Source organism: Pollicipes pollicipes, unplaced genomic scaffold (assembly GCF_011947565.3).
Source record: "Pollicipes pollicipes isolate AB1234 unplaced genomic scaffold, Ppol_2.1 Scaffold_6138;HRSCAF=7277_pilon_pilon_pilon, whole genome shotgun sequence".
NCBI lineage: Eukaryota > Metazoa > Arthropoda > Thecostraca > Pollicipedomorpha > Pollicipedidae > Pollicipes > Pollicipes pollicipes.
This window is the reverse complement of record NW_023596818.1, coordinates 16,996,727-17,005,403: the sequence shown is the minus strand read 5'-3', so window position 1 is coordinate 17,005,403 and position 8,677 is coordinate 16,996,727. Positions and strand designations below refer to the sequence as shown.

Genomic DNA, 8,677 nt, shown 5'->3' with positions numbered 1-8,677 from the left:
TCAAACAACCGTGTCTCGTGTAAATGCCCTCCACATCGTGGAGCGGCATCCGCTTTTCTTTTTCTTTCTCTTGTTATCAGACATGTATTTTTCCGAAAAAAAATCAGTTGTTATCAGCTTAATATCTGATACGTCCCCTACATGGGGACCAGAATATTAAACTGATTTTTGAACATTGGCGGGGTTACTGGAGCTTGCTCCTGCCCTGCCGCGGGTTGGACTGGCATTGCACTATAGCCAGGATCGGCCCATTTTATGCTGTCAGCGGTGTCAATGAATCAATATATGCTCTAATACATGTATAATCAGTACGTGTGTTCAATATGGCCTTGCGGCTATGCTGCATGCGCGCCGCTGCTGACACACAGCCAAGACGCATCGCCTCAGATGTGAGGGCCGACGCAAAAGCCAGCACGAACAGAGCATGGCCAGAGCCAACAACAAAATCAACCACTACATAGCAAACAATGAAGAAACACACCAAGAAAGAACCCAAACAAACACAAAAAGCAGCAATAGCCATCAAATTTTAACACTGTGGCCGCCGGCGAAAACACATGATTGACATCAGCTCAAAGGCGGCCGATGCCATGTCACCAACAGCGCGCGTGCCGTCAGGCCGGCAACATGCAGCGCCAACGCATCACAGGGTTGTACAAGCGAACGCCATATAGACCAAACGCCTGCCAATGGCCATGGCCGCCGGCTGTGCATAACGGCTTTGCGCGCCCCACGGCTAGATGGCTTTGTCGGCAGCGTGGCATTCACACATCGCCTGCGGGCCGGCCAGGGGTCGGCTATCTGCCCTGCTCCGGCGCACGGGCCCGGCAGCCGGAGGCCGTGCGCCTTTGCCGGCCTGGCGGCATTGCTCGGCTGCATGGGCGTCTTCGCTTCCGAAGCGCGGCCGCGCTCTACCACGTGACGCGGCGGGACGCCGCACGCAACTTGCAACAAATCGGCAACACAGCTCGTCAACTGCACGGGGATGTGACCCCACCCTAAGGCTGGGAGCGACGGCTCTCCGCGACTGGCGGTCGAGACCGAGAGGGCATACGGCGCCTTTCTTCCCATCCCGGCGACCACGCCTCGCGGACGGTGGGCACGACCGTCCTCAACCCGCCGATGGGAACCGGATAAGGCGTGGTGGGGTAGCCGGCGGAACCTCAAATTTGTCCGCGGCTCTGGCTCGCGGTGAAGTCTGTGTGACTGGTCTGCGCCAGGGTAACAGCTTGGTGTACCTCGATGCAGCGCTGCTTTAGGTCCGCAAAATGGGGCGAGAACGTAAGTCGGGCATCCAGGGTGATCCCGAGATACTTACGAGACGGAGGCTTACAATCGTATCGTATATCGGGATAAGAGTGCTAGAGCGCAAAGTGTCAGGGAACGTTTCATTAATCCAAATATAGTTAAAGGCAGAGAGGACATTTAGCAGTCCAGACTCAGATTTCTGAAAAAAGCGTAAGCGATCTGGTCTAGACCGGTCTGGTCTGGTCTGGTCTGGTCTGGTCTGACGGCTGTCCCTCGGTGTTGTATGTGTGTAGGTGTTTGACTGTTGAGGTGTACGAGGTCATGAGTATGTAGTAGTGTGTGAAGCATAGTGCCGCTTGTCTGTGTTGATTGGCACCCCCACGCTCGGTGGTGGGCGTTAAAATCGCCCAAGATTGGGCAAGGGGAGGAGATCTGAGAGAACAGTTCGGAGAGCTGGGCGGCGGGGAGAGGGTTATTTGGGGATAGATAAAGAGGTCGAGAGCTGAGAGAGAGAGAGACGAGAAGAGAGAAGAGAGACGAGAGTGGGGTCAAGTTGTGCGATTTTTATGTTAATTGCTCTAAGATTCAGATCAGCATTAAAGTGTGCTCGATGGTGCAGTAGACGGCTGGCCACATACAGCGCCGTGCCGCCACGGCCAGGTGTGTCTTTTACGTTATTGATATGGAGGCAATGATTTCGAAAATTAAAGTTATAGTTCGTAGAATCAGAATCATTAAAAAAGGTCTCTGGAACAGCGGCAATCAATCGTTTATGTTTCATGATATGTTCTTTGAATTCGTTTCAGTGGCATATTGGGGACTTGGTATTCCATTGGAGAACAAATTCATTAAATGGGGTTTTCATTTTCTGGCGAGCAGAGCGAGGCCGTCTTGCTGCTCGTGCAGCGGTGCGGGAACACATTTGGACATGGCCCGCGCGGGTCCGTTTGGAGGGGGCGGGGGAGAGGGAGGGCGGGCGGGGCGGGGGTCCTCTCTCAGGAGATGGGGAGGTAGTCCGACTCGACCCTGACGGTTCTGCCCCCAGACTGGTCCGGGGGGAACCAGTCGTTGATGACCCCGGTTCCGACAAGGCTCTCGGGCGCGCACAGCGTGTACCGCTGAACGGCCGTGAGGTCTGAGGTGGCGTCAACGATGTCTCGGTTCTGGCCTGAGGGGCCGGGAGACGAGCCTCAGGGGGCGGAAGCGGAGGGTGGTGGCCCGGGACCAGACTTCAAGGGCCGGGAGCCAGGCCTTGCGGGCCAGGGTGCGGGCTATGGGGGCGCCCCTCAAATGGTGCTCGTTGGGCGGGACCGCACGCCCGCTCTCTACTCCACCCCGGGCGGCTGGGGTGGATCGGGCGTGCGCCTCCGCCGGCGTGGGCCAGGCCCCAGTCTCCAGGGAGGGAGCGCGTGGAGGGGGGAGCGGGGAGGGAGCGTTGTTCTTTTGTTTTTTCCTGAGGTTTGCCCGGATCTCCAGCCAGGCCGGGCAGGCCCAACGGTCCCATGCCGGGTGGGGACCAGTGCAGGACGCGCAGAGCGCCGCACTGGCGAGCTGAATGACAACCCGCACATACCCCGCACTTCGGGTGGCGGGCGCGGCAAGTGCGCGCGCTGTGGCCGAAGGCCTGGCAGTGCGCGCACTGCTGCGGGATCCACGGGCGCAGGGGCACCCGCATATAACCACACAAGAGGTACGGCGGCGAAAGGGTTCAGGGATGCAAAACTTTTGCCGTACTTATTTTTAATAAGAACGAACGATGGCCCGTCCGGCGGCGCGGTCGGCGGAGGAGCGCGGGCCCCACGGCGGGGGTGGGTCCCGGTTCGCGGCGAGATGGGGATGGGGACTGGGGCGGCATGCTTCGTGTTTTGGTGCATGTGCTTGTGTACTTGGTACAATTGAGTGCTTAAGGCGATAGAGTGTGGGCTTAAGGCCTGCCAGTGTTGCTTAAGGTTGCGTGTGTAGCTTACGTGTCCGAGGAAACGGCGAGACGACACAGGAAAAAAGCGATCGACGACGACAACGAAAAGGAAACCCTTTGCCCCCTGTTAGGCGTTAGACGTAATAGGTGATGGGACAGGGAAGCCGGGAAGCATATAACAAAATGTTTTGTGCGTGACCGTGTAGCCTTTGGCATGCTTATTCAAGTAAGTGCTCGAAAGAAACGTTTCGGTATAAGTAAAACTAAACTATTAACCCTTATCGCCTACATCACAAGCGCATTAAGTACAAATAAACATCAAACGATGCATAAACGATCGCAGCCTTCAACCTATTCCGGTCTGCTCAAGCATTCTCATGGTTCTACAGTTTTGGGTCTTATTCACAGGTTATCATCTTTAACAAAGTTAGCTTAATGCGTGTTTGGCAATGTTTCACTGATGCTCTTCGTCATGTCTATTTCATACTTAATCCACCAGGTACCAGAAGCGTGGAAAGAGACAAGATTGGGGCTTCTTGGAGGATGACTCCAGTGCGCAAAATAGGTGGGGCCATTATTAAATACCATTGTCTAGACACATAAAAAGCTCCTCTAGCGTCACGAATATCAACATTGGTGCCGTTTGACAGACCTGTAACTTAATTCTTAATCAATGTGCCGAGAAAAAAACTCTATCTCAGTTCATTCCAATACATCTGCCCGCATGGTCACACGTTACATTGGACGCATGTATTCTCAGTTGCTGACCAATGAGAAGCGCAGAAAAACAGCAACTCAGGTGGTGGCAACTTTGTGGCAACGAGTTTCAAACAGCCGAAACGACTGCTTTGCATCCCAGTGTGAGACCAGGCCACGCTCATGTCATGGTCTTGACGCTTGGTCCGATCTCGGCGTTATCATATTCTTCCATCAACTTTTCTGGATCGCTGTGATGCCACGTTCTTCCCCGGGACTGCCCCAGTCTCCTCGACAGATTCGAGGCAAGATCGCATCTTTTTTGCAGCCATGTGTTGTTTGTGAAGACTAGCATCTTACTTTTACGTGGCTGGCCCTTTTCCGTGCCGTTACCACATACCAGGTATAACCACGCCTCTCACAAAAGGCCAGTGCATTCACCAGCGCGGAGACAAATACGCGCGGCAGGTGCCCGTGCGATCTCACATACCACTCAGAACTCCAAAGGAGGTCCTAATTACGATCGCAACGTAGAGTTACAGCGGCAGGACGATTCTGATCCAGGGGCATCCTCTCGGCAGCAGGCAGGGTTGGCGAGGGTAGCAAATGGGTGGCAGCAGGGGGGGGGGGGGGAGGGGAGGATGACTGACTACCGGCTCACTCATTCAATGGTGTGGTAGTAAAGCTAGACCTGAATCGAAGTGAGCGGAGGGGAGGGTGGGGGGAGGGGGGGGGGGGGGGTTGTGCGGTGGGTTCGGCTCGCATGGCATGGGAATGGATTGAAGGCATGCATCACCGAATCGGCTGCGCCAGTTCAATCCTTTAAAAGATTCAGCTGTTGGATACATTTACGGGCACGCTAAGTGATGCTTTTCGAATGAGCCCTGACACCAGCATCTGGTTGTAAAATCATGGGTCAACAGTAAAATTGTACAGCAAAAGCCAAGCTGCCACAGTGCCTGGCGGTGCACGTTCCATCATTAACGTGGGACCCTCTGGCGTTACTTGACCTTTTCCGCACCCGCTGGTACCAGCTGCAGTCTATACCAGCTCGGGTCAAATAGCGAGGTTAATTAGTTAGTTATTGAGCTTTAAGGGTCCGTGGACTGTATTGGTGATTTGCACCTATTAGCCACTGTTATAATAAAGGACGCCCCAGACATTCTTTGTTACTTCAACTCTACGTCATTAAACGTTATAACCCTTTGGTGAAAAAAATGTCACGAGAGTACGCCAGAAAACGCATCAGACAATTCCTGTCGTGGCACTGCGCCATAGTTGTAAAGAGGCGACAAACCCCGACGTTTTGTCCACTACGGCATGACACCCGTGCATTTCAAATGAGATTTCAGCTTTTTTGTATGGGAAATAAAACGAAGAGTGCTCCAATATAGTCCCAACCATGTTTTCATACATTCTCTTAAACCTCATGTTTCATGTTCTTTGTAGTTCCATTAGAATAACGTACTCCCGTCAACTCACGTCCCGTCCTGCCCCGTCAACGTCAAGAGTATAGGGTGCTCAGAGCAAGCGAGAAGCACAAAAGACCAACGTGATGGGCTCCAAAACGATTGGGAGTGTCGCGGCTGGCGGGAGTGTAGGACCACGGCCAGGGCGCAGGGCCCTCCGAGCAAAGGAAAATTAACCATTACCAGTGTGCCTGAATTAATGTTCCTATGCAACCAACAGTGCCCGGACAAGTTAACAGAGAGGGCGCCGACAGAAGTGAAGAGTCCTTCGCAAATGAGATCAAAGCGAAATGCCCCTAGCTTAAAGAAGAGGGCCCGAGAGCAACGGAGCATCGGGCGGCCTGTTGCCTTACCTTATATGAGCACCAGCAGCAGCATAAGGCCCTCGGAGCAGGTGGAAAGAGCCTGAGACCAATGTGAAGAGCCCCTGAGCAACTGAGGATATCCTGGAATGTGCGACCACGAAAAAAAGTATTTGATATGCAAAAGCGTGCAGCCTTTCAGGCGAATCGGGAGAACCCGTGGAGGAGAGCCTGATCGATCAAGAGTGCCAAAGCATGCAGGCAGATAGTGCCCCAAAATAGCGCAGAGCCCCACGAGAAAATTCAAAGATATCAAGGGCAATGTGGTAGGCGCCTTAGCGATAGGATTCACCCAGGAAGTGGACATTTAAGGTGTTGGCAACAGCGTAAGGCCTGCGGACTCCATAATGAACCCAACATTTTCCCGATCACTCCCCTGAACTATGGACTGAGATCCGTGCTATACACTATACATATATATATATATATATATATATATATATATATATATATATATATATATATATGTATATATATGCAAACTATATATAGTTATAAAGGCTACGGAATGAGGACTGAAACCAATCGGAAGTATTGCTAGGGATTGTGACAGAGCCCGATGCTTGAAGGTGGTTCATCCTGGGATGTGTGTACCATCCACCCAGGCAAGCACAGACCTTAGCGCGGACTGTGTATCACCCACCCAGGCATGTACGGACCTTAGCACGGACTGTGCATCACTCACCCAGGCATGCACGGACCTTAGCGCGGACTTTTGCGATTTAGATGCCCAGTTTCAGCGCCTCCCCATCGACCATCCATCGGTAAAGATAGCTTAACGAGAGATATTAACTGTGATCCTCTGAAAACCATCCATGACCACGCAAAATGTGCGTCCACTGAATTTCTGTCCGATTAGTCTGCGTCTGTGTTAACCACTACGCATCTGTGAAACCAAAAATACGGGGTTCGATTCCCCGCGGTACCCGCCCTTCCTGCCATGGTGAGAGGCAGGCGACGCCATACAGCCTCAGCAGCTGAATGTGCCGTAAAGCCCCAATCACACACACACACACATGCATGTCCGATTAGTGTGTATGGGGAGGGGGGAGGGGCTCTGCGGTGGGCGACGTGCGCGGCTGGCTGGCCGCCGCTGGATGTCGTGTGCCGCCGGCTGCCGCTGTCACGCCTCCCCACAAGAGCGACTTTATAAGGAGGAGCCCATTGGTCAGCATACGAGCTCGATGATGTTAGCACACGGCTCGGCACGCTGTGGCTCCGGTACACCCGACATTAACACACACTCATGTGAGCCACAGAGCTAGGGTGAAGCGGGTGACCGGGGCATTGGCGGAATGGTGGGTCCGGTCAGGCACCATGAACGGCTCCCCGCCCATGGCTGTGCGCCCTTAGCTACTGCACCCCACCTCCACCCTATAGCTTGCGACAATATTTAAACGGTGCCAAAATGGAACCGCTCCGCTCGCACCCACCCACCGCTCCGCTCCACCCACCGCTCGCAGCTTCCCGCTGCGAGCGGGAAGCTGCGAGCGCCTGCGCCTCAGGCAGCGCTTGGTCCAGCACTGAGGCGTCACTTCCAACACCTCTGTGCCCTCGCCTCCCGCCCGCCGGAGCGGGCTTTGAAAGGCACCGCCCGCGGCACGCCCCTCGGAGGCCTGGTGGTAGACAGCGCGCTCTACGGGACGGTGGAGTCCCTCGGCAGAAGAAGAACGCCCGGCACGACCTGCGTCTACGCCTTACGGTCTCCTCGGCCGGCGCGCTCTGGAGACTCGGCCTGATCGGCCCGACCAGCGACCTGAGTCCTCGTCGCCCTCCCTTTGGGCGTCGATGGCGGGATCTCTATGGTTTTGTTCAGGGTGGCCAGTGCAATGGTGGCATCTATGTTTGTCTCCAACGATGTTTACATTCTGCGTGTAAACACCAGCCTACCGTGCCCGGCGCCCCGCTGGGTGGGTAACAAAGTGGCAGACAGGTGGGCGGAACCCGAAGAGGGGACGAATTGAATGGGCACTATTTCAGAAAAGAAGCGGCTCCACGTGCCACTGGAGGTTAAAAGCACCCGCGTGGAGGGAAGCGATAATTGAGTAACACTCCACGCCTGCAGTGGTCAGGAGGGTGGGTGTCATCAAGGGGAGGGGACGGAGGCAAGCGGTCGACAGACAATTGTGGCCTTCCGAGGCGGTTTGCCAATGGAGGGGGAATGGCGAACAAGGTGCAGCGGATCGTGCGGGATTCCAGTCGTTGACACTCAAAAAGCGTAGGGTTATTTGTAATAATAAATTCGTCTCACTAGCTTAGCGTTGCATTAGCTCTTAATGTTGCCAAGCGTTCATATAAACTGCAAATGTATTGTCATTGTTTAAGTGAACATCAGCTGGACTGCAACAAGCTAAAAAAAATGTAGGCGCACAACCCTGATACCATGCGAGTTTACATGCCCTTTTAATTTAGGTGTGTTTGAATGCAATATCCTCGTTTTCGATGCGCAAGTGAACGGTGCACTTGTTACAACTGCACAAGTGACGCAAGCGCATAACCGGAACCAGCACATCTCCTAAGGGAGGAATCTCCTTCACCATAGGGGAAGATAAGGGAAGTGAATATTGACTGGAAAATTTTGGCAATTAGGACAGATAAATATGTGACACAAACTGTACGCTGTAGGCCATACGTTCCAAACTGGGGAGGGGATTTTCTCGAGATGGGAGTATACTAGAGGCTCTGGAGGCATTCGGATGTACCCAATGGCCTCTGAGTCAACAAAGACGGCCTGTCAGGTAACACCAACAGGTCGGCACCGACTAAAAAGTGATGTTGCGTCACGCGTAGCCATGCACCACATGCAGTAAAACAAAATGATATGGCGTAATAGCTATACCCAGGGGCAGTTTACCGCTTATATTAGGTTTTCACGCACAAGCAATATATCTGGAGTGATTCATTCTGTGACACTTTTTGTGCTACCGGAATGCAATCGCTGTGGTACACTCCTTTTTGATCTATCAGCCCTTAATATGATTCGT

The 8,677-nt window shown here is 53.6% G+C and overlaps 1 pseudogene; it reads left to right on the top strand.

Annotated features, from left to right (window-relative positions):
- The first annotated feature begins 82 nt into the window (after positions 1-82).
- LOC119106503 (uncharacterized) lies at positions 83-257 on the top strand (annotated as a pseudogene).
- The last annotated feature ends 8,420 nt before the right edge of the window (positions 258-8,677 follow it).